Source organism: Pseudophryne corroboree, unplaced genomic scaffold (assembly GCF_028390025.1).
Source record: "Pseudophryne corroboree isolate aPseCor3 unplaced genomic scaffold, aPseCor3.hap2 scaffold_449, whole genome shotgun sequence".
Taxonomy (NCBI): Eukaryota; Metazoa; Chordata; class Amphibia; order Anura; family Myobatrachidae; genus Pseudophryne; species Pseudophryne corroboree.
In genome coordinates this window covers 240418-264600 of record NW_026970071.1, presented here as the reverse complement: position 1 = coordinate 264600, position 24183 = coordinate 240418, and the positions used below count along the sequence as shown (strand labels likewise).

At 45.6% G+C, this 24183-nt stretch overlaps 21 non-coding genes across 21 annotated transcripts; 16 read left to right on the top strand and 5 right to left on the bottom strand.

Annotated features, from left to right (window-relative positions):
• Positions 1–8573: 8573 nt before the first annotated feature.
• TRNAN-AUU (transfer RNA asparagine (anticodon AUU)) lies at positions 8574–8647 on the top strand. Its single transcript has one exon. It is a non-coding gene; the product is annotated as a tRNA-Asn (tRNA).
• A 5361-nt stretch (positions 8648–14008) lies between these two features.
• LOC135026807 (U5 spliceosomal RNA) lies at positions 14009–14124 on the bottom strand. Its single transcript, XR_010223383.1, has one exon. It is a non-coding gene; the product is annotated as a U5 spliceosomal RNA (small nuclear RNA).
• Positions 14125–14385: 261 nt separating this feature from the next.
• On the bottom strand, positions 14386–14501 carry LOC135026795 (U5 spliceosomal RNA). Its single transcript, XR_010223372.1, has one exon. It is a non-coding gene; the product is annotated as a U5 spliceosomal RNA (small nuclear RNA).
• Positions 14502–14775: 274 nt separating this feature from the next.
• Positions 14776–14891, bottom strand: LOC135026786 (U5 spliceosomal RNA). The gene has a single exon (XR_010223364.1). It is a non-coding gene; the product is annotated as a U5 spliceosomal RNA (small nuclear RNA).
• Positions 14892–15177: 286 nt separating this feature from the next.
• On the bottom strand, positions 15178–15293 carry LOC135026791 (U5 spliceosomal RNA). Its single transcript, XR_010223368.1, has one exon. It is a non-coding gene; the product is annotated as a U5 spliceosomal RNA (small nuclear RNA).
• A 270-nt stretch (positions 15294–15563) lies between these two features.
• On the bottom strand, positions 15564–15679 carry LOC135026789 (U5 spliceosomal RNA). The gene has a single exon (XR_010223366.1). It is a non-coding gene; the product is annotated as a U5 spliceosomal RNA (small nuclear RNA).
• A 144-nt stretch (positions 15680–15823) lies between these two features.
• Positions 15824–15986, top strand: LOC135026766 (U1 spliceosomal RNA). Its single transcript, XR_010223350.1, has one exon. It is a non-coding gene; the product is annotated as a U1 spliceosomal RNA (small nuclear RNA).
• Positions 15987–16657: 671 nt separating this feature from the next.
• Positions 16658–16821, top strand: LOC135026821 (U1 spliceosomal RNA). The gene has a single exon (XR_010223397.1). It is a non-coding gene; the product is annotated as a U1 spliceosomal RNA (small nuclear RNA).
• A 152-nt stretch (positions 16822–16973) lies between these two features.
• Positions 16974–17136, top strand: LOC135026741 (U1 spliceosomal RNA). The gene has a single exon (XR_010223327.1). It is a non-coding gene; the product is annotated as a U1 spliceosomal RNA (small nuclear RNA).
• A 671-nt stretch (positions 17137–17807) lies between these two features.
• LOC135026711 (U1 spliceosomal RNA) lies at positions 17808–17971 on the top strand. Its single transcript, XR_010223299.1, has one exon. It is a non-coding gene; the product is annotated as a U1 spliceosomal RNA (small nuclear RNA).
• Positions 17972–18123: 152 nt separating this feature from the next.
• On the top strand, positions 18124–18286 carry LOC135026747 (U1 spliceosomal RNA). Its single transcript, XR_010223333.1, has one exon. It is a non-coding gene; the product is annotated as a U1 spliceosomal RNA (small nuclear RNA).
• A 673-nt stretch (positions 18287–18959) lies between these two features.
• Positions 18960–19123, top strand: LOC135026729 (U1 spliceosomal RNA). Its single transcript, XR_010223317.1, has one exon. It is a non-coding gene; the product is annotated as a U1 spliceosomal RNA (small nuclear RNA).
• Positions 19124–19275: 152 nt separating this feature from the next.
• Positions 19276–19439, top strand: LOC135026743 (U1 spliceosomal RNA). The gene has a single exon (XR_010223329.1). It is a non-coding gene; the product is annotated as a U1 spliceosomal RNA (small nuclear RNA).
• A 671-nt stretch (positions 19440–20110) lies between these two features.
• On the top strand, positions 20111–20275 carry LOC135026830 (U1 spliceosomal RNA). The gene has a single exon (XR_010223406.1). It is a non-coding gene; the product is annotated as a U1 spliceosomal RNA (small nuclear RNA).
• A 152-nt stretch (positions 20276–20427) lies between these two features.
• Positions 20428–20590, top strand: LOC135026739 (U1 spliceosomal RNA). Its single transcript, XR_010223325.1, has one exon. It is a non-coding gene; the product is annotated as a U1 spliceosomal RNA (small nuclear RNA).
• Positions 20591–21264: 674 nt separating this feature from the next.
• Positions 21265–21428, top strand: LOC135026850 (U1 spliceosomal RNA). The gene has a single exon (XR_010223426.1). It is a non-coding gene; the product is annotated as a U1 spliceosomal RNA (small nuclear RNA).
• A 152-nt stretch (positions 21429–21580) lies between these two features.
• Positions 21581–21743, top strand: LOC135026719 (U1 spliceosomal RNA). Its single transcript, XR_010223307.1, has one exon. It is a non-coding gene; the product is annotated as a U1 spliceosomal RNA (small nuclear RNA).
• Positions 21744–22417: 674 nt separating this feature from the next.
• Positions 22418–22581, top strand: LOC135026846 (U1 spliceosomal RNA). Its single transcript, XR_010223422.1, has one exon. It is a non-coding gene; the product is annotated as a U1 spliceosomal RNA (small nuclear RNA).
• A 152-nt stretch (positions 22582–22733) lies between these two features.
• On the top strand, positions 22734–22896 carry LOC135026767 (U1 spliceosomal RNA). Its single transcript, XR_010223351.1, has one exon. It is a non-coding gene; the product is annotated as a U1 spliceosomal RNA (small nuclear RNA).
• Positions 22897–23570: 674 nt separating this feature from the next.
• LOC135026825 (U1 spliceosomal RNA) lies at positions 23571–23734 on the top strand. The gene has a single exon (XR_010223401.1). It is a non-coding gene; the product is annotated as a U1 spliceosomal RNA (small nuclear RNA).
• A 152-nt stretch (positions 23735–23886) lies between these two features.
• On the top strand, positions 23887–24049 carry LOC135026726 (U1 spliceosomal RNA). Its single transcript, XR_010223314.1, has one exon. It is a non-coding gene; the product is annotated as a U1 spliceosomal RNA (small nuclear RNA).
• The last annotated feature ends 134 nt before the right edge of the window (positions 24050–24183 follow it).

Below are 24183 nucleotides of genomic sequence, written 5' to 3'. Positions count from 1 at the left end.
TTGACTTCATTCAATTACCCCCTTGTCGAAATTTGAAATATGTACTTGTTTGTATAGATGTGTTCTCAAATTGGGTTGAAGCATTCCCGGCGGCCACAAATACCGCTATGTTTACTGCTAAGAAAATTGTGCAGGAATTTGTATGTAGATATGGTATCCCTAGAATTATCGAAAGTGATAGGGGTACCCATTTTACAGGTGATGTCTTTCAAGGAATGTGTAAGTTGATGGGAATTGATAGCAAGCTGCACACTCCATACCGTCCACAGGCGAGTGCGAAGGTGGAAAGAGTGAATAGCACTATTAAAAATAATTTGAGCAAAGTTATGGCAGAAACAGGATTGACATGGCAAGAAGCTTTACCCATTGTACTGTACAGCATCAGAACCACTCCCAGGTCCCCTCTTAATCTGTCCCCTTTTGAAATCTTGTTTGGTCGACAACCGCATGTTATGATTAACCCTCAGGATGATTTGAAGTGTAACAATGAAGTGACTGTAAAGTACCTGGTTAATATGAGTAAACAGCTAAGGAATCAAAATAATAATTTGAAGTTGGTGATTCCTGATTTACCAGATAGTAATTGTCATGACATTGAACCTGGGGAGTATGTAATGATACGAAATTTTCTACGCTCAGGTTGCCTTATTGACAGATGGGAAGGACCATACCAAGTCTTATTGACTAGCACTACAGCATTGAAAGTTGCAGAGAGAGAGACTTGGGTTCATTCGTCCCATTGTAAGAAGGTTGCTGATCCAGAGAGGTCCCGTGATAAGGAACAGACGGTAGAGGACGTTGTATCACTGGAGTGTCTGTTCCAGGAGGACTGAGGCGGCACCTGAGCATTGAAAATCACAAGATCAAAAGCAGTTGTCGATTCCCTGTTCCCTTTTATTGTTTTTCTCCAACTTCCCATCCCCTCTCCCTCAAATTATTTCCCCCCCCCTTCTCATTCTTCTTCGTTTCCTCCTATAAGATGGACTTGCCCCAAGAGACTGTGATCCGGATTTTCCTGTTGACCATGATGTTGACCAGAGCAGTCTGTTCCGGCGAGAGTACCATGGAGGTCGAGAGAGGTTCTGGAATGGGTTCTGATGACAGAGATGGAGGCGTAGTTTTCCGAGAACAACATAATCAACAAGCAAAGGCGAGTATCAGAAAACGATCCGATAGCATTGACAATAGAAGGAATTGTGAAGGATTGTTAGCTGAAGAAAACTGTATCTGTAGGCTCTGTGACAACGTAGTCGAGGATGGGTGCATTAAGAAATGCCAATCCAGTTTTAATATCCACATGGACCGGCATCCCTTGAGTGACTATCACTCCTTAGTGGGTAGCGTGTTAAATCAAACAGATTGTTGGGTATGCTCTCAAGTACCTCAAGGTCATAGCAAATCAGGACTAGTACCATTTCCTTTAACGATAGGGGAGGTACTTGAGCTAAGTGGTGGGAGACCGGTGGACAGGAGGTTTAATATCTCCAGTCCTCCTAGTTTGAAGCTCCACCAATATCATGTGGATAGATCCCTCATATGTTTTAACATTTCCAATCCCCGAAAGCCGGGAAATTGGGAAGTGTCATGGAGTAACCAAACCATGACCTTTTCATATAGAGCAGATAGAATGCCGACAGATACAGAGCTTATACGCCACATAGCCAGTAGAGGAAAATCTTTCCGGTATAGGTATACCCTAGGAAGTAGGATTACGAGAGTTGGAGAGGTATCACCAGGATACTGTACACATATCGTACAAGCTGATACGTGTACTAGACAGATGGGAGAATTAGGGTTAGGAGATTTCACATGGAAAATGTGTAATATGGTTATGTCCTACTCCGTCCCATATGTTCTCCCCGATGATGCATATTTCATATGCGGGAGGAAGGCGTATAAGTGGCTTGCCCCAAACTCTGAAGGATTGTGTTATATTGGAAAAGTATTGCCTGAGGTAATGACTGTATCACATGCCAAAATGAAAGACATACACCGTGTTGCCCAAACTCCTTATACTCACACCCATTACGAGCACGTAGTTAAACGGCACCTGATAGAAAGAACAGAGCACCCGGCCTCTGACATGATCCATGAATCCACCGGGATTCAGTTTCTACTTGCGTTAGACCTCACTCGCACCGCCAGAGGAGTGTTGAATTATAAATACATATCTGCGCTCGCAAATTTGTTAGACAATATCACAGAAATGTATGATGACACGTTTAGGTATACTGGAAGAGAACTTCAAGCTTATAAAACAGAACTAGTTCAGCATAGAATGATTCTCAATTATCTCACAGCAGTAACAGGTGAATATTGTGTCACACTGGCAACGCAGTACGGCGTGAAATGCTGCACATATATAACGAATAGTACCGAGGACCCGGTCGAGGTCATAGACCAAAAGATGGACGATATTCTCCAATTGAAGTGGGAATTTCGCAGGAGACACAATCTCACCCTTGCTGCTGTGAGTAATGAGCTGACTAGTTGGGTGTCATGGTTGAACCCGCGAAATTGGTTCTCCGGTTTAGGAGAATGGGCTCAAGGAGTTATAACGGATGTAGGGAAGTTTCTCCTATGTATCTTAGGTGTTATCATAACGATTGGCTTGATATTTAGATGCGGTCAGGCTTTAACGAAGTGCAAACGAAGTACCAGGGTGATGAGTTTAAGGAGTGAGGGAATTGTAATGCGATTTCTACGGTCCGTTTCTTTCACCTGTTTTTCCGTTTTCCTCTGAGGTAAAAAGACCCACTTGGACGAGGAATTTGATGAGCCGATATACAGACAACAGATGGATTAAAGAAGAAGTTTTGACAACCTTATACACAGATTTTTGATGAACTATGCCATAGATCCCCAGTTTCCCTAGAAATTTTAAAATTACGCTAGCCCAACACTTTTGTAAATCTATGGACATTGACAAAGCTTTTTGCTCGCACCTTATGGGCAAAAGCACAAAGAAGACTGCATTCAACAGACACCAAACAAGACCTCAATCGACGAATGTTCATTAACCTGACATAGAATACCACTGCATTTACCGTAATTATGTATTTTCTTCATCTCTACAACCTTCAGGTAATTACACACATAGTATAGGGAATACAGGCACAGATATCAGCAATCACATATTCCCCCATTCATGTATCATCAACTAAAATGTGCTCCCCATTTTTGTTACAACCAAAATCCGAAAAAAGCTCGGTAAAGTTTGACAGCCCATCCACAGACCCGTACCACGGGATAAGAAGGAATTCAAATGTATACTTCGCAATACCTCGAAGCTTGATTTAAAACACGTACGGCACGATGATACATGACCCCCCAAACATGGATTCATACACACATGCTTCTGCTATCTCACTAGGTCATACCCTTTTCCTACCTTCTCCTCTCCTCCCCTACCCAACCATGTAAATGTATTAACCCCTGACATATATTTTTCTCTTTTTGAAATGTTTTAGGAAGTGGCAGTTATTGTTGACTGCCAAAGGGTGGACTGTCAAAGTCAGAAAAATATCACGATGCACACTGCCATATTTGCACCTCATATGTGTCCCTGCTGCGCATGCGTGCGCTCTCCCGTGCGTGCGCATACTCGCTGTTGCGGGCACCCGCAGGCGCACGGTATGCACATTTACGGTAGAGATTGTGTGCGTCTAGCGGGCGACTCTTTCGTTACATATTTTCACCATATAATGCATTTTGTAGATTATGGTCCCTTTGATAGATTCTGAAAGTTTAGTTAATGTAGTATGTTCCTGGACAGAGAGATCCCTCATTGTTTGATACGAAGGGTCAGACAGGAGTAATACAGTGGTGTTTAGTATCCATCGGAAGAGTATTTAATTAGCAATATTCCGATGTTGGTTTGAAGCGGATCAATCGCTCGTGCGAATAGTTATGGACATAAGAAGTTTATGAACATTTACTGTATTTGCACTTACTTATCCATGCGGCGGGAAACCCAGTTTCCCTCCCACCTGAGCTGTTGGAAATAGTCACAGCCCACCTGTATGAATCAACCTATGACCTTTTGTTATAATGCGAAGACGAATTCCTGTGTCCAATGAACAATGAGATTGTAGGGACCATTGAATTGTATTGTGTGTGGGGCATAAATAGACAGGCCGATCACATCCAGCACTCACTCTTCATCGGTTATCATTGCTGAAAATCGGGAGCTGGATGTCCAGAGGCGCATGCGATCGTTTCCTTTGTGCGTAAGTTTTCTCCGTAATCATATTGTCTTTTCTTGTTATTATGGGCCATATCTTTCTCTCTCTCTCTTCTCTTTCTCTCATTTTCTCTTAAACGTACTTGTATTGTATTTACTGTGTAGTTACCTGGTTAGTTAGTCTATGTTATATTGTAGTGTATGACTTGTATTGTATTAATTCTTTTGCAAGTATAACATTCATAATATATATATTAGGCGTTGGACCCTAAGCACGGTATTTGTGTATTTCTTATAGTGTTAAGTATTCTCAGAGCGTCGGTGACGCTCGAACAGCTTTTGAGTTAATAAGGTTATACAGTGTTGCATTTACACCCTATCTCTACACTAAGGTTTTACAGCAAATTACATTGTTTGTGGTTTAGACATAAAGGTTTAACATTGTGAGCGTCGGCGCCGCTCGTGATCTCCTCGTGGTCTCGAGCATCCGCTACGCTGATAGCGTAGCATTACGGTAGTCGCTCACCTATAAGTGTGCCCGATACCAACAGCGTATTCTCGTGAGCGTCTGTATCGCTCGAGCAGCCCGCTCCCGATACAGCGTCCGTTACGCTATAGCGAACCATTACGTTAGTCAGCAGCCAATAGCGTGCCTGCCTGTGATCTCTTGGCCGTGAGCGAACGTGACGCTTGAGCGTCTCGACCACGGCTAAGCGATTGTTACGCAACGAGCGTACCCTTACGGTACTCCATACGCAAATAGCGTACAGTGTTCTTAGACCTCACAAAGGGTTTTAAATAAGATAAATATTTAGCTTTATCAAAGCGCACTGTCAGCAGTGTTCATTCCGGGAGTGGACAACTGGGATGCAGACTTCCTCAGCAGACACGACCTACATCCAGGAGAGTGGGGACTCCATCAGGAAGTCTTCGCACAGATTGCAAGTCGGTGGGGACTGTTCCAGATAGACATGATGGCGTCCCGCCTCAACAAAAAGCTACAGAGGTATTGCACCAGGTAAAGAGACCCTCGGGCAGTAGCTGTAGACGCCCTAGTGACACCGTGGGTGTTCCGGTCGGTCTATGTATTTCCTCCTCTACCTCTCATACCCAAGGTGTTGATAATAGTAAGAAAAAGAGGAGTAAGAACAATTCTCATTGTTCCAGATTGGCCGCGAAGGACCTGGTATCCAGATCTGCAGGAAATGCTCACAGAAGATCCGTGGCCACTTCCTCTAAGACAGGACCTGTTGCAACAGGGGCCCTGTCTGTTCCAAGACTTACCGCGGCTGCGTTTGACGGCATGGCGGTTGAACGCCGGATCCTAGCGGAAAAGGGTATTCCAGATGAGGTCATTCCTACGCTAATAAAGGCTAGGAAGGACGTGACATCTAAACATTATCACTGTATATGGCGAAAATATGTTTCTTTGTGTGAGGCCAGGAATGCTCATACGTAAGAATTCCACCTGGGCCACTTCCTTCACTTCCTACAAACTGGAGTGAATTTGGGCCTAAAATAAGGCTCTATTAAGGTTCAGATTTTGGCCTTATCCATTTTCTTTCAAAAGGAATTGGCCTCTCTTTCTGAAGTAAGTACAAACTTTTGTGAAGGGAGTACTGCATATTCAGCCTCCTTTTGTACCTCCGGTGGTCCCTTGGGACCTTAACGTGGTGTTAAGGTTATGGTTTGAACCACTTAAAATGGTGGAGTTTAAATATCTCACTTGGAAGGTGGTCATGTTATTAGCCTTGGCTTCCGCTAGGTGAGTGTCGGAATTAGCAGCTTTATCACATAAAATCCCCTATCTGGTTTTCCATATGGATAGAGCGGAATTGCAGACCCGTCCTCAATTCCTGCTAAAAGTGGACTCATCCTTTCATATGAACCAACCTATTGTGGTGCCTGTGGCTACGCGTGACTTGGAGGATTCCGAGTCCCTTGATGTGGTCAGGGCTTTGAAAATTTACGTGGCCAGAACGGCTAGAGTCAGAAAAACAGAAGCACTGTTTGTCCTGTATGCAGCCAACAAGATTGGCACCCCTGCTTCAAATCAGACTATTGCTCTCTGGATCTGTAACACGATTCAGCAGGCGCATTCTATGGCGGGATTGCCGTTGCCTAATTCAGTCAAGGCCCATTCCACTAGGAAGGTGGGCTCTTCTTGGGCAGCTGCCCGAGGGGTCTCGGCACTACAGCTGTGCCGAGCTGCTACTTGGTCGGGTTCAAACACCTTTGCAAAGTTCTATAAGTTTGATACCCTGGCTGAGGAGGACCTCCTGTTTGCTCAATCGGTGCTGCAGAGTCATCCGCAGGAGCCCGTTTGGGAGCTTTGGTATAATCCCCATGGTCCTTACGGAGTCCCCAGCATCCTCTAGGACGTAAGAGAAAATAAGATTTTAAACCTACCGGTAAATCTTTTTCTCGTAGTCCGTAGAGGATGCTGGGTGCCCGTCCCAAGTGCGGACTACTTCTGCAAGACTTGTATATAGTTATTGCTTACATAAGGGTTATATGTTAGTTTTCATCGGTCTTGGACTGATGCTATGTTGTTTTCATACTGTTAACTGGGTTGTATATCACAAGTTATACGGTGTGATTGGTGTGGCTGGTATGAATCTTGACCTTGGATTAACAAAAATCATTTCCTCGTACTGTCCGTCTCCTCTGGGCACAGTTTCTCTAACTGAGGTATGGAGGAGGGGCATAGAGGGAGGAGCCAGTGCACACCCAGATCTAAAGTCTTTCTTAAAGTGCCCATGTCTGCTGCGGAGCCCGTCTATCCCCCATGGTCCTTACGGAGTCCCCATCATCCTCTACGGACTACGAGAAAAAAAATTTACCGGTAGGTTTAAAATGTTATTTTTTTCTCTGCAACCCACTGCTAAATTGTGCTTCCTAGCTGTTTTTTATAAAATCACTTAATTAAATCTAACTCTGATTACGTCAGAGAAGGCCAGGTACCCTACACCATAAGAGGGGGTTTGAAATTTTGACTTGTCTACTTAAAGATCACCAAAATCTGATCACAAGGTCAATTACATCCCTGGGTGGGATTGAACCACCAACCTTTTGGTTAATAGCCCATGTAAGTGAAAGAGATCCTGAAGCACTCACTCATCATGGGAAAGTACCAATGTGTTTCTTACAAAAATTCTCCAGATTATTGACTTTTTAAAGTTTTTCTAGGAAACGTTCTAGATAAATGCTTATTAGCCTTTGTCAGTATCTACTTTTGCAAGGTGTCTATGTGGCGCAATCGGTTAGCATGTTTGGCTATTAACCAAAAGGTTGGTGGTTCAATCCCACCCAGGGATGTAATTGACCTTGTAATCAGATTTTGGTGATCTTTAAATAGACAAGTCAAAAATTCAAACCCCCTCTTATGGTGTAGGGTACCTGGCCTTCTCTGATGTAATCAGAGTTAGATTTGATTAAGTGATTTTATAAAAAAACAGCTAGGAAGCACAATTTAGCAGTGGGTTGCAGAGAAAAAAAATTATGCTGGCAGAAAAGTCCAATTTAGTGACGAAACAGCTCTTCATTTTCTGATTTTATGTTTATGCTAACAAATTTGCTCTCTGAAAAGTGTCCACAAAGCCAAGTCTCTGATTAACACCTTTGTAGGGATGGTTTTTCACCTATTACTGAATTAAACTTGCTTCATTGGAAAGGCAGCAAGATGCATCCTCATTTCAATGTCTACTGAAATAATACAGGTTGACACCAGGAAACATAAACGTCACTGCATCCTTGCTGCTTCCTCATGGGGAAGTCTGTTTAATGTGAAAACAAGGTGATATCTAATCAGCACACAGGAAAGGAATTAAGAAAATCTTTCTTTATGGGTGAAGATGTTTCTCACAAAATTGTTGCACCAAAGCATCATTGAAATTCAAGCTGGAAAGATGATTTTAATATATCACTTGTACATTTTGTACTGCTCTTCTGGTGACAATGTAGTTTGTTTTTGTCCATTACCATTTTAATAATAGGGTAAAGAAAATTAAGTGGATTTTTTAAAGAAAACAATACTGTCAATATACTATTAAAACAAATTAAAATGGTAAAAGTTATTGTACTTTAAGTAAAAATAAAAGAGCCAAAATATCAATCCCAGTTTTGGATTACTTTAATTAACAAAAAACAATGCATATAGCAGAGGATAGTTTCAATCTGCCTACCTCTGGGTTATGGGCCCAGCATGCTTCCGTTGCAGTACTCTGCTGCTCATGTAAGTGCAAGAGATCCTGAAGCACTCACTCATCATGGGAAAGTACCAATGTGTTTCTAACAAAAACTCTCCAGATTATTGACTTTTTAAAGTTTTTCTAGGAAACGTTCTAGATGAATGCTTATTAGCCTTTGTCAGTATATACTTTTACGAGGTGTCTCTGTGGTGCAATCGGTTAGCATGTTTGGCTATTAACCAAAAGATTGGTGGTTCAATCCCACCCAGGGATGTAATTGACCTTGTGATCAGATTTTGGTGATCTTTAAGTAGACAAGTCAAAATTTCAAACCCCCTCTTATGGTGTAGGGTACCTGGCCTTCTCTGATGTAATCAGAGTTAGATTTGATTAAGTTATTTTATAAAAAACAGCTAGGAAGCACAATTTAGCAGTGGGTTGCAGAGAAAAAAAAATTATGCTGGCAGAAAAGTCCAATTGAGTGATTAAACAGCTCTTCATTTTCTGACTTTATTTTTATGCTAACAAATTTGCTCTCTGAAAAGTGTCCACAAAGCCAAGTCTCTTATTAACACCTTTGTAGGAATGTTTTTTCACCTATTACTGAATTAAACTTGCTACATTGGAAAGGCAGCAAGATGCATCCTCATTTCAATGTCTACTGAAATAATACAGGTTGACACCAGGAAACATAAACGTTACTGCATCCTTGCTGCTTTCTCATGTGGAAGTCTGTTTAATGTGAAAACAAGGTAATATCTAATCAGCACACAGATAAGGAATTAAGAAAATCTTTCTTTATGGGTGAAGATGTTTCTCACAAAATTGTTGTCCCAATGCATCATTGAAATTCAAGATGGAAGATGATTTTAATATATCACTTGTACATTTTGCATTGCTCTTCTGGTGACAATGTAGTTTGTTTTTGTCAATTACCATTTCAGGAATAGGGTAAAGAATATTAAGTGGATTTTTTAAAGAAAACAATGCTGATAATATACTATTAAAACAAATTAAAATGATAAAAGTTATTGTACTTTAAGTAAAAATAAAAGAGCCAAAATATCAATCCCAGTTTTTGATTACTTTAATTATAAAAAAAAAATGCACATAGCAGAGGATAGTTTCGATTAATCGACCTCTGGGTTATGGGCCCAGCATCCTTCCATTGCACTACTCTGCTGCTCATGGAAGTCCGAGAGATCCTGAAGACTAAATTGATTAAAGGCCTAAAAGTACTGGACTATAAGGAAAGACTTACTAGGCTGAATATGTATACACTAGAAAAGAGGTGCCTAAGAGGAGATATTATTAATATCTTCAAATATGTAAAGATACATAACAAAGAGTTATCAGAGGAATTATTTATTAAAAGAACACGTGGTCACTCGCTGCGACTGGAGGAAAGTTCAGAATGCAATGGAGGAAAGGGTTCTTCACTGTTAGGGCAATCAGGATGTGGAATTCCCTGCCAGGGAAGGTGGTAATGGCGGACTCTGTAATTGGATTTAAAAAAGGAATGGATACATTTCTGAATGAAAAAGCTATCCAAGGTTATAATACTTAAAATATCAACATGGTTAATCCGGGGGTAACATGAGTTATAGTAGCTAACTAGTCATAAAACATTATTCAGCAAGTATGTAGAATCATCACAACTTAAAACAGGTTGAACACGATGGGCAATTTGCCTCTATTCAACCTCAAAAACTATGTTACTATATGTTACTATATTACTGTAGTATACAGAACACCACAATGCAATGAGCAGTGATAGTGAGCACTGATGAGGATACTAGAACTGACACTGAGCAGCAAGATGCAGCACTGGACTATTAGTAATGTACTGTAGTATGCTGAGCACCACAATGCAGCACAAGACAATGAGCAGTGATACTGAGCACTGATGAGGATACTACTGAGAACTGACACTGAGCAGGAGAGACACACTACTAGTATTACTGAGCAGCAATAAGTAACCACTGATACTGAGCACTGATATTGAGATTTCCACTGAGAGAACATAGCCACGTCCTCTCCGCTCTCTCTTCAATGCACGAGTAAAAATGGCGGCAACGCGCAGCTCTATATATAATATCCGAATCTCGCGAGAATCCGACAGCGGGATGATGACATTTTCCCTTGTTCAGGTTTTCCGAGTCAGGCGGGAACAACCGAGCCTGCCTCAGACCAGTGTAAACCACGTGGAGTTCGTGGGGAATTCGGTTCTCGGAGAACCGAACCCGCTCCTCTCTACCTTATACCCATCAATTTTTTTTATTTTCAATCTAAGCCCCTGCAGTTTTCTGTAAGCATCTGCTTCGCTATGATGATCAACAAGTCACAAGGGCAAACACTCAGGGCTTGAGGCATAGATCTTTGGACCAGCTGCTACAAGCATGGCAGAGGTGTCACTATCACTGGTGACACCCAGAGAGGTGGCGAGGGAGATTGTAATGCAGTGCGTGCAAATAAGCAGCGCAATGGTAAAAAGGAGGCATGATTTCATAGGTAGGGGCGTGGCCTGGTGGCCTGAATCTACATTTTGTTGCTCCGGGTGCCCCGGGGGTTGGGGGCTGCACCCGGGGACTAGTGTGTAAGCGGTGCTGGCTCCTGCACAGTGACAGGGCATGGCCACCCAGTATGACACCTCCCTTTTTTACCATGCTGTAATTGCAGTCGCACTGCAGTTCAGCGTGATCATAAACAATGGTGTAGCCTCCTGCTGGTGCAGACTGTATGTGCGCGCAGGAAGCCGCCACCATTTTTGTGATCACAGCGGCTGAATGTGATGTCATACAGCCGCTGTGACCACGCCCCCTGTGTCTCCTCCATTGCAGACCCCATTTTGAAGCCTTGCCCCCGCACTGCTCCATCCCTGACTTGGAAATGGAGTGTTGCTGACCCCACTCTCCCCCCCTGCCCCGATTGACAGGCAGAGGCGATCGCATGCAGGCACATGCGTATGCTCTTAGCAATTTTTGCAGTTGGATCGCTTATTGTGATTGCAATCCAACCTGAATCAGGCCCTATTACCTATCACAATGCGCTGCGGGCAGTACAAAATTGGGTTAATATAGGAGAAAAACCCCCAGACCTGTGCTCCTTAACTGTACCTGGTGGCTAGTGGAGCGGCTGCCCAGTAATCAGTGTCCACCCCAGTGCGCACACGGCCCACCCCCTACGGCCACGCTCCCCTTAATCAGCGGCCTCGTGATCCGGAAGGGCGGTGTGTGTGTGACTGACCTTAGGAAGAAACCGGAGCCTCCGCTGCAGTGACCCAGCAACCAGGGCACGGGAGTATACAGCGCCGCTGGGAGTGATGAAGCTGCAGTAAAGATGTCTATTAGACCTAGCCTGCTGCAGCCCTTGTAGATTCTCATAAAACAAGTTCTTCTTTTCTTGTCAAAATTAATAGCTAAGAATAGGCTGCCTGAGGCAGGCCCCTGTTAAGTGGCCTGCTACTGAAGGCACCAACTACAAACTGAGCTCCCTGTTCATGGAAGCGGGGTTATAGAGGAGGATGCGCTGAGCATCTTGGGAACAGTCAAAAGCTTTGAGCCGGTTGGTGCCTCAGATCAAGATCCTACTCTACACCCCAATGTGAATCCTTGTGGAGTCCAGTGTACCCCACAGAAGAAATTAATGTGTCACACCCATTGGCAGCAACCTTAGAATAGCTGCTGACGGGCACAATTGAGAAAGGAAGGGGGGGGGGGGGCATTTGAATCCAGCAAATAGATGCAATTCAAATATGTAATTTGTACCTTCCTATTTTAAAATATAATGGATGAACCTCACCCTGTGAGAACAATCTTCATGATCAAGAGATCTAATATGTAAAATAAGTATGAGTTGGGATAGGGCTGGGGAGGGCTGCTCGGGCAGCACCTCCCCCGTCAAGTTAAGGAGATTCAACTGAGGAAGCACAAGGGAACTCTCGTCTGGGGACAACAACTGCAGGGAGACCACATCTTTTCAGATGAACATGGGAGGGCGGAAGGCTGCCTAATACTGAAGCACCATCAAATATCAAACCATATCCAACAACTAGTACAAGCATTCCTGGGGGAAGGTCTGCAGCAGACGGATTTGCATACGGTGATGTCATCCAAGCAGTGGGCCAAAGTTGGCTGGAACCCTCATCTGCATATAAAAAGAGAAAAGGGGCATGCAGGGCATGGCGGCCTTTTGCAGTGCTTGGATGACCCCTAGTTCGCATTAAACACCCCCACCCTCCTTTGGTGTGGGGCTCATGTTGGCCATGCCCCATCCCCTGAAGCATTCATGCTGATTTCTTGCAGCAGCTGGGCACTGTAACAGCTCCAGAGCTGCTCTGTAAGGCAAGTAAAAGGGTGTGGGCCCTGCAGCACCACCTGTAGTTCGCATTGTGCGTTGGAAGGCACAAAGTAAGCAGACGGGAGGAGAAGTCAGGATAGTACACAAGGGCATCCTTTTCTCTTAGTCCGTAAAGGATGCTGGGGTCACATTAAGAACCATGGGGTATAGACGGGATCCGCAAGAGACATGGGCACTTTAAGACTTTCAAAGGGTGTGAACTGGCTCCTCCCTCTATGCCCCTCCTCCAGACTCCAGTTATAGGAACTGTGCCCAGGGAGACGGACATTTCGAGGAAAGGATTTATTGTTAAACTAAGGTGAGCATCTTACCAGCTCACACCTTAAGCATGCCACAGAACGTGGCATTCAACAGAACACAAGCCAACGGCATGAACAATTGCAGCAAAAAGCTGACCAGAACCGTAACACAACATGTGTATAACCACAAGTAATAACTGCAGACACAGTATGGACTGGGACGGGTGCCCAGCATCCTCTACGTACTAAGAGAAAAGGATTTACCGGTAGGTATTAAAATCCTATTTTCTCATACGACCTAGAGGATGCTGGGGTCACATTAAGAACCATGGGGTTATACCAAAGCTCTTGAACGGGTGGGAGAGTGCGTACGACTCTGCAGCACCGAATGACCCAACTTGAGGTTATCATCAGCCAAGGTATCAAACTTGTAAAACTTAGCAAAAGTGTTTACTAAATAGCTGCTCGGCAAAGTTGCAATGCTGAGACTCCCCGACCAGCTGCCCAGGATGAACCCACCTTTCTAGTAGAATGGGTCTTCACCTAATTCAGTAACGGCAATCCTGCCGTGGAATGAGCATGCTGAATCTTACCACAGATTCAGCGCATAATGGTCTGCATGGAAGCAGGACACCCAATCCTGTTGGGAGCATACAAGACAAACAGAGCCTCTGTTTTCCTAATCTGAACCGTTCTGGTGACATAAATTTTTAAAGTTCTGACCACAGCCAGAGACTTTGACTCAACGAAGGTGTCAGTGGCCAAAGGCACCATGTGGAAAGATGAACCACCTTTGGCAGAAATTGTTGACGTGTCCTCAATTCTGCTCTATCTTCATGAAAGATCAAATAAAGGCTCTTGTGATACTGCATGGTTTGTACTGTTTTCCATGTGCTCCCAGATCTTTCAAGCAAGTAGCATGGTCAAGAAAGTTCTGTTTGAAAAGAAACAAACATTTACTGTCATTGTTATGCAAATAAACTTACATTAAAGCTAACAAGAAAGCCCACTCGTTCTGTCTTTAAACTGATAAAAGAAACCCCAATAATATGGGGCATGCAAAAATTGAGATAAAACTCAGTTTTGCTCCTCTCCACGGAAATCTTTAATAAAAGGCGAAATATTTGTTAGTTCTGAAGAGAAACCAGAGCATGACCAAGATTCCACCTGTCGCCTGAGTGCCATGCCAGCAGTTCTCATTCAGCTCAAAGTGAGCACCCAATTTGAATGAAAGAAAGCAGATTTCTCACCAGGCTTCCCCTTGCTATAAACATGGTTTGTACTCTTTTCCATGTGCTCCCAGATCTTTCAAACAATTAGTTCTGTTTGAAAAGAAACAAACATTTACTGTCATTTCTATGCAAATGAGCTTACATTAAAGAACACTCGTTCTATCTTTAAACCGATAAAATAAAACCCCAATAAGATGGGGCATGCAAAAATTGAGATAAAACTCAGTTTTGCTCCTCTCCACGGAAATCTTTAGTAAAAGGCGAAAGATTTGTTCGTTCTGAAGAGAAACCACAGCATGACCAAGATTCTACCTGTCGCCTGAGTGCCATGCCAGCAGTCCTCATTCAGCTCAAAGTGAGCACCCAATTTGAAAGAAAGAAAGCAGATTTCTCACCAGGCTTCCCCTTGCTATAAACATGGTTTGTACTCTTTTCCATGTGCTCCCAGATCTTTCAAGCAATTAGTATAGTCAAGAAAGTTCTGTTTGAAAAGAAACAAACATTTACTGTCATTTCTATGCAAATGAGCTTACATTAAAGCACACTCGTTCTATCTTTAAACTGATAAAAGAAACCCCAATAAGACGGGGCATGCAAAAATTGAGATAAAACTCAGTTTTGCTCCTCTCCACGGAAATCTTTAGTAAAAGGCGAAAGATTTGTTCGTTCTGAAGAGAAACCAGAGCATGACCAAGATTCCACCTGTTGCCTGAGTGCCATGCCAGCAGTCCTCATTCAGCTCAAAGTGAGCACCCAATTTGAAAGAAAGAAAGCAGATTTCTCTCCAGGCTTCCCCTTGCTATAAGCATGGTTTGTACTCTTTTCCATGTGCTCCCAGATCTTTCAAGCAATTAGTATGGTCAAGAAAGTTCTGCTTGAAAAGAAACAAACATTTATTGTCATTGTTATGCAAATAAACTTACATTAAAGCTAACAAGAAAGCACACTCGTTCTGTCTTTAATCCGATAAAAGAAACCCCAATAATATGGGGCATGCAAAAATTGAGATAAAACTCAGTTTTGCTCCTCTCCACGGAAATCTTTAGTAAAAGGCGAAAGATTTGTTCGTTCTGCAGAGAAACCAGAGCATGACCAAGATTCCACCTGTCGCCTGAGTGCCGTGCCAGCAGTCCTCATTCAGATCAAAGTGAGCGCCCAATTTGAAAGAAAGCAGATTTCTCACCTGTCTTCTCCTTGCTATAAGCATGGTTTGTACTGTATTCCATGTGCTCCCAGATCTTTCAAGCAAGTAGCATGGTCAAGAAAGTTCTGTTTGAAAAGAAACAAACATTTACTGTCATTTCTATGCAAATGAGCTTACATTAAAGCACACTCATTCTATCTTTAAACCGATAAAAGAAACCCCAAAAAGATGAGGCATGCAAAAATTGAGATAAAACTCGGTTTTGCTCCTCTCCACGGAAATCTTTAGTAAAAGGCGAAAGATTTGTTCGTTCTGAAGAGAAACCAGAGCATGACCAAGATTTTTATCTGAAAATATGTGTTCTCCCTGCAGTTGTTGTCCCCAGATGAGAGTTCCCTTGTGCTGCCTCAGTTGAATCTCCTTTACTTGACAGGGGGATGCTCGAGCAGCGACCCTCCCCAGCTCTAGCCCAACTCCTACTTACCTGCCAGGTGAGATACTATGATCATGAAGGTGCTTCTCCCAGGGCAAGGCTCACCCATTGCACTCTGGGTGTGCTGCTTCTGCGTTTTCCCCAAATGTGGGAAACTTGACTGCATAATTTGTGTTTCCCCTGGTCGGCTCTCGTATAATTCAGATCTCTTTGTCTCAGGTCTCTCTCCAGCCTAGTTTGCTGTCTGTTTCCACTTCTCTTTTCTTGAGCCGCTCCCTTCTATGCCCTTGCGCACTATCCTGACTTCTCCCGTCTGCTTACTTCGTGCCTTCCAACGCACAATGCAAACTACAGGTAGTGCTGCAGGGCCCACACCCTTTTACTTGCCTTACAGAGCGTCTCTGGAGCAGTTACAGTGCCCAGCTGCTGCAAGAAATCAGCTTGAATGCTTCAGGGGCTGGGGCATAGCCAACATGAGCCCCACACCGAAGGAGGGTGGAGGTGTGTAATGCGAACTAGGGGTCATCCAAGCGCCGCAAAAGGCCGCCATGCCCTGCACGCCCCTTGTCTCTTTTCATATGCAGACGAGGGTTGAAGCCAACTTTGACCCACTGTTTGGATGACATCACCATATGCAAATCCATCTACTGCAGGCCTTCCCCCAGGAATGCTTGCACTAGTTGTTGCATTTGGTTTGTTGTTTGGGGGTGCTTCAGTATTAGGCAGCCTTCTGCCCTCCCATGTTCATCTGAAAATATGTGTTCTCCCTGCAGTTGTTGTCCCCAGATGAGAGTTCCCTTGTGCTGCCTCAGTTGAATCTCCTTTACTTGACAGAGATGTGCCTGAGCAGCGGCCCTCCCCAGCCCTATCCCAAATCATACTTATTTTGCATAGGCGATACCATGGTCATGAAGATTGTTCTCCCAGGGTGAGGTTCATTCATTGCATTCTGGGTATGCTGACCCCTGTGATTTCCCCAAATGTGGGAAACTCGACTGCATTATTTGTGGTAGTGGGGGACTGTGTTTGTGCTTTCCTCTGGTCAGCTCTGGTAAAAATCAGATTTCTTTATATCAGATCTTCCTCTAGCCTTGTTCTTCTTTCGAGAGTTCCCTTGTGCTGCCTCAGTTGGATCTCTTTCACTTGAGAGGGGGGTGCCCGAGCAGCGACCCTCCCCAGCTCTAGCCCAACTCCTACTTACCTGCCAGGTGAGATACTATGATCATGAAGGTGCTTCTCCCAGGGCAAGGCTCACCCATTGCACTCTGGTTGTGCTGTCCCTGCGATTTCCCCAAATGTGGGAAACTTGACTGCATAATTTGTGTTTCCCTTGGTCATCTCTCGTATAATTCAGATCTCTTTGTCTCAGGTCTCTCTCCAGCCTAGTTTGCTGTCTGTTTCCACTTCTCTTTTCTTGAGCCGCTCCCTTCTATGCCCTTGCGCACTATCCTGACTTCTCCCGTCTGCTTACTTCGTGCCTTCCAACGCACAATGCAAACTACAGGTAGTGCTGCAGGGCCCACACCCTTTTACTTGCCTTACAGAGCAGCTCTGGAGCAGTTACAGTGCCCAGCTGCTGCAAGAAATCAGCTTGAATGCTTCAGGGGCTGGGGCATAGCCAACATGAGCCCCACACCGAAGGAGGGTGGAGGTGTGTAATGCGAACTAGGGGTCATCCAAGCGCCGCAAAAGGCCGCCATGCCCTGCACGCCCCTTTTCTCTTTTCATATGCAGACGAGGGTTGAAGCCAACTTTGACCCACTGCTTGGATGGCATCACCATATGCAAATCCATCTGCTGCAGGCCTTCCCCCAGGAATGCTTGCACTAGTTGTTGCATTTGGTTTGTTGTTTGGGGGTGCTTCAGTATTAGGCAGCCTTCTGCCCTCCCATGTTCATCTGAAAATATGTGTTCTCCCTGCAGTTGTTGTCCCCAGATGAGAGTTCCCTTGTGCTGCCTCAGTTGAATCTCCTTTACTTGAAAGAGATGTGCCTGAGCAGCGGCCCTCCCCAGCCCTATCCCAAATCATACTTATTTTGCATAGGAGAGACCATGGTCATGAAGATTATTCTCCCAGTGTGAGGTTCATTTATTGCATTCTGGGTATGCTGACCCCTGTGATTTCCCCAAATGTGGGAAACTCGACAGCATTATTTGTGGTAGTGGGGGACTGTGTTTGTGTTTTCCTCTGGTCAGCTCTGGTAAAAGTCAGATTTCTTTGTTTCAGATCTTCCTCTAGCCTTGTTCTTCTTTCGAGAATTCCCTTGTGCTGCCTCAGTTGGATCTCCTTCACTTGACAGGGGGGTACCCGAGCAGCGACCCTCCCCAGCTCTAGCCCAACTCCTACTTACCTGCCAGGTGAGATACTATGATCACGTAGGTGCTTCTCCCAGGGCAAGGCTCACCCATTGCACTCTGGGTGTGCTGCTCCTGCGATTTCCCCAAATGTGGGAAACTTGACTGCATAATTTGTGTTTCCCCTGGTCGGCTCTCGTATAATTCAGATCTCTTTGTCTCAGGTCTCTCTCCAGCCTAGTTTGCTGTCTGTTTCCACTTCTTTTTTCTTGAGCCCCTCCCTTCTATACCCTTGTGGACTCTAATGACTTCTCCTCCTGTCTGCTTACTTTGTGCCTTCCAACGCACAATGCAAACTACAGGTAGTGCTGCAGGGCCCACACCCTTTTACATGCCTTTCAGAGCAGCTCTGGAGCTGTTACAGTGCCCAGCTGCTGCAAGAAATCAGCTTGAATGCTTCAGGGGCTGGGGCATAGCCAACATGAGCCCCACACCGACGGAGGGTGGAGGTGTTTAATGCGAACTAAGGGTCATCCAAGCGCCGCAAAAGGCCACCATGCCCTGCATACCCCTTTTCTCTTTTCATATGCAGATGAGGGTTCCAGCCAACTTTGGCCCACTGCTTGGATGACATCACCGTATGCAAATCCGTCTTCTGCAGACCTTCCCCCAGGAATGCTTGTACTAGTTGTTGCATTTGGTTTGTTGTTTGGGGTGCTTCAGTATTAGGCAGCCTTCTGCTCTCCCATGGTTATCTGAAAATATGTGTTCTCCCTGCAGTTGTTGTCCCCAGATGAGAGTTCCCTTGTGCTGCCTCAGTTGAATCTCCTTTACTTGACAGAGATGTGCCTGAGCAGCGGCCCTCCCCAGCCCTATCCCAAATCATACTTATTTTGCATAGGAGATACCATGGTCATGAAGATTGTTCTCCCAGGGTGAGGTTCATTCATTGCATTCTGGGTATGCTGACCCCTGTGATTTCCCCAAATGTGGGAAACTCGACTGCATTATTTGTGGTAGTGGGGGACTGTGTTTGTGCTTTCCTCTGGTCAGCTCTGGTAAAAGTCAGATTTCTTTGTCTCAGATCTTCCTCTAGCCTTGTTCTTTTTTTGAGAGTTTCCTTGTGCTGCCTCAGTTGGATCTCCTTCACTTGACAGGGGGGTGCCCGAGCAGCGACCCTCCCCAGCTCAAGCCCAACTCCTACTTACCTGCCAGGTGAGATACTATGATCAGGAAGGTGCTTCTCCCAGGGCAAGGCTCACCCATTGCACTCTGGGTGTGCTGCTCCTACGATTTCCCCAAATGTGGGACACTTGATTGCATAATTTGTGTTTCCTCTGGTCGGCTACTCGTATAATTCAGATCTCTTTGTCTCAGGTCTCTCTTTAGCCTAGTTTGCTGTCTGTTTCCACTTCTCTTTTCTTGAGCCCCTGCCTTCTATGCCCTTGTGCACTCTCCTGACTTCTCCTGTCTGCTTACTTTGTGCCTTCCAACGCACAATGCAAACTACAGGTAGTGCTGCAGGGCCAACACCCTTTTACTTGCCTTACAGAGCAGCTCTGGAGCTGTTACAGTGCCCAGCTGCTGCAAGAAATCAGCTTGAATGCTTCAGGGGCTGGGGCATAGCCAACATGAGCCCCACACCGACGGAGGGTGGAGGTGTTTAATGCGAACTAAGGGTCATCCAAGCACCGCAAAAGGCCGCCATGCCCTGCATAACCCTTTTCTCTTTTCATATGCAGATGAGGGTTCCAGCCAACTTTGGCCCACTGCTTGGATGACATCACCGTATGCAAATCCGTCTTCTGCAGACCTTTTCCCAGGAATGCTTGTACTAGTTGTTGCATTTGTTTTGTTGTTTGGGTGTGCTTCAGTATTAGGCAGCCTTCTGCTCTCCCATTTTCATCTGAAAATATGTGTTCTCCCTGCAGTTGTTGTCCCCAGATGAGAGTTCCCTTGTGCTGCCTCAGTTGAATCTCCTTTACTTGACAGAGATGTGCCTGAGCAGCGGCCCTCCCCAGCCCTATCCCAAATCATACTTATTTTGCATAGGAGATACCATTATCATGAAGATTGTTCTCCCAGGGTGAGGTTCATTCATTGCATTCTGGGTATGCTGACCCCTGTGATTTCCACCAAATGTGGGAAACTCGACTGCATTATTTGTGGTAGTGGGGGACTGTGTTTGTGCTTTCCTCTGGTCAGCTCTGGTAAAAGTCAGATTTCTTTGTCTCAGATCTTCCTCTAGCCTTGTTCTTTTTTCGAGAGTTTCCTTGTGCTGCCTCAGTTGGATCTCCTTCACTTGGCAGGGGGGTGCCTGAACAGCGACCCTCCCCAGCTCTAGCCCAACTCCTACTTACCTGCCAGGTGAGATACTATGATCATGAAGGTGCTTCTCCCAGGGCAAGGCTCACCCATTGTACTCTGGGTGTGCTGCTCCTGCGATTTCCCCAAATGTGGGAAACTTGACTGCATAATTTGTGTTTCCCCTGGTCGGCTCTCGTATAATTCAGATCTCTTTGTCTCAGGTCTCTCTCCAGCCTAGTTTGCTGTCTGTTTCCACTTCTCTTTTCTTCAGCCGCTCCCTTCTATACCCTTGTGCACTATCCTGACTTCTCCTCCCGTCTGCTTACTTTGTGCCTTCCAATGCACAATGCAAACTACAGGTAGTGCTGCAGGGCCCACACCCTTTTACTTGCCTTACAGAGCAGCTCTGGAGCTGTTACAGTGCCCAGCTGCTGCAAGAAATCAGCTTGAATGCTTCAGGGGCTGGGGCATAGCCAACATGAGCCCCACACCGAAGGAGGGTGGAGGTGTTTAATGCAAACTAGGGGTCAGACAAGCGCCGCAAAAGGCCACCATGCCCTGCACGCCCCTTTTCTGTTTTCATATGCAGACGAGGGTTGAAGCCAACTTTGACCCACTGCTTGGATGACATCACCATATGCAAATCCATCTGCGGCAGGCCTTCCCCCAGGAATGCTTGCACTAGTTGTTGCATTTGGTTTGTTGTTTGGGGGTGCTTCAGTATTAGGCAGCCTTCTGCCCTCCCATGTTCATCTGAAAATATGTGTTCTCCCTGCAGTTGTTGTCCCCAGATGAGAGTTCCCTTGTGCTGCCTCAGTTGAATCTCCTTAACTTGACAGAGATGTGCCTGAGCAGCGGCCCTCCCCAGCTCTATCCCAAATCATACTTATTTTGCATAGGAGATACCATGGTCATGAAGATTATTCTCCCAGGGTGAGGTTCATTCATTGCATTCTGGGTATGCTGACCCCTGTGATTTCCCCAAATGTGGGAAACTTGACTGCTTTATTTGTGGTAGTGGGGGACTGTGTTTGTGTTTTCCTTTGGTCAGCTCTGGTAAAAGTCAGATTTCTTTGTTTCAGATCTTCCTCTAGCCTTGTTCTTCTTTCGAGAGTTCCCTTGTGCTGCCTCAGTTGGATCTCCTTCACTTGACAGGGGGGTGCCCGAGCAGAGACCCTCCCCAGCTCTAGCCCAACTCCTACTTACCTGCCAGGTGAGATACTATGATCATGAAGGTGCTTCTCCCAGGGCAAGGCTCACCCATTGCACTCTGGGTGTGCTGCCCCTGCGATTTCCCCAAATGTGGGAAACTTGACTGCATAATTTGTGTTTCCCCTGGTCGGCTCTCGTATAATTCAGATCTCTTTGTCTCAGGTCTCTCTCCAGCCTAGTTTGCTGTCTGTTTCCACTTCTCTTTTCTTGAGCCGCTCCCTTCTATGCCCTTGCGCACTATCCTGACTTCTCCTCCTGTCTGCTTACTTTGTGCCTTCCAACGCACAATGCGAACTACAGGTAGTGCTGCAGGGCCCACACCCTTTTACTTGCCTTACAGAGCAGCTCTGGAGCTGTTACAGTGCCCAGCTGCTGCAAGAAATCAGCTTGAATGCTTCAGGGGCTGGGGCATAGCCAACATGAGCCCCACACCAAAGGAGGGTGGAGGTGTTTAATGCAAACTAGGGGTCAGCCAAGCGCCGCAAAAGGCCACCATGCCCTGCACGCCCCTTTTCTCTTTTCATATGCAGACGAGGGTTGAAGCCAACTTTGACCCACTGCTTGGATGACATCACCATATGCAAATCCATCTGCGGCAGGCCTTCCCCCAGGAATGCTTGCACTAGTTGTTGCATTTGGTTTGTTGTTTGGGGGTGCTTCAGTATTAGGCAGCCTTCTGCCCTCCCATGTTCATCTGAAAATATGTGTTCTCCCTGCAGTTGTTGTCCCCAGATGAGAGTTCCCTTGTGCTGCCTCAGTTGAATCTCCTTAACTTGACAGAGATGTGCCTGAGCAGCGGCCCTCCCCAGCTCTATCCCAAATCATACTTATTTTGCATAGGAGATACCATGGTCATGAAGATTATTCTCCCAGGGTGAGGTTCATTCATTGCATTCTGGGTATGCTGACCCCTGTGATTTCCCCAAATGTGGGAAACTTGACTGCTTTATTTGTGGTAGTGGGGGACTGTGTTTGTGTTTTCCTCTGGTCAGCTCTGGTAAAAGTCAGATTTCTTTGTTTCAGATTTTCCTTTAGCCTTGTTCTTCTTTCGAGAGTTCCCTTGTGCTGCCTCAGTTGGATCTCCTTCACTTAACAGGGGGGTGCCCGAGCAGCGACCCTCCCCAGCTCTAGCCCAACTCCTACTTACCTGCCAGGTGAGATACTATGATCATGAAGGTGCTTCTCCCAGGGCAAGGCTCACCCATTGCACTCTCGGTGTGCTGCCCCTGCGATTTCCCCAAATGTGGGAAACTTGACTGCATAATTTGTGTTTCCCCTGGTCGGCTCTCGTATAATTCAGATCTCTTTGTCTCAGATCTCTCTACAGCCTAGTTTGCTGTCTGTTTCCACTTCTCTTTTCTTCAGCCGCTCCCTTCTATACCCTTGTGCACTATCCTGACTTCTCCTCCCGTCTGCTTACTTTGTGCCTTCCAATGCACAATGCAAACTACAGGTAGTACTGCAGGGCCCACACCCTTTTACTTGCCTTACAGAGCAGCTCTGGAGCTGTTACAGTGCCCAGCTGCTGCAAGAAATCTGCTTGAATGCTTCAGGGGATGGGGCATGGCCAACATGAGCCCCACACCAAAGGAGGGTGGAGGTGTTTAATGCAAACTAGGGGTCATCCAAGCACCGCAAAAGGCCGCCATGCCCTGCACGCCCCTTTTCTCTTTTCATATGCAGATGAGGGTTGAAGCCAACTTTGACCAACTGCTTGGATGACATCACCGTATGCAAATCCGTCTTCTGCAGAACTTCCCCCAGGAATGCTTGCACTAGTTGTTGCATTTGGTTTGTTGTTTGGGGGTGCTTCAGTATTAGGCAGCCTTCTGCCCTCCCATGTTCATCTAAAAATATGTGTTCTCCCTGCAGTTGTTGTCCCCAGATGAGAGTTCCCTTGTGCTGCCTCAGTTGAATCTCCTTTACTTGACAGAGATGTGCATGAGCAGCGGCCCTCCCCAGCCCTATTCCAAATCATACTTATTTTGCATAGGAGATACCATGGTCATGAAGATTGTTCTCTCAGGGTGAGGTTCATTCATTGCATTTTGGGTATGCTGACCCCTGTGATTTCCCCAAATGTGGGAAACTTGACTGCATTATTTGTGGTAGTGGGGGACTGTGTTTGTGCTTTCCTCTGGTCAGCTCTGGTAAAAGTCAGATTTCTTTGTCTCATATTTTACTCTAGCCTTGTTCTTCTTTCGAGAGTTCCCTTGTGCTGCCTCAGTTGGATCTCCTTCACTTGACAGGGGGGTACCCGAGCAGCGACCCTCCCCAGCTCTAGCCCAAATCCTACTTACCTGCCAGGTGAGATACTATGATCATGAAGGTGCTTCTCCCAGGGCAAGGCTCACCCATTGCACTCTGGGTGTGCTGCTCCTGCGATTTCCCCAAATGTGGGAAACTTGACTGCATAATTTGTGTTTCCCCTGGTCGGCTCTCGTATAATTCAGATCTCTTTGTCTCAGGTCTCTCTCCAGCCTAGTTTGCTGTCTGTTTCCACTTCTCTTTTCTTGAGCCGCTCTCTTCTATGCCCTTGCGCACTATCCTGACTTCTCCTCCTCTCTGCTTACTTTGTGCCTTCCAAAG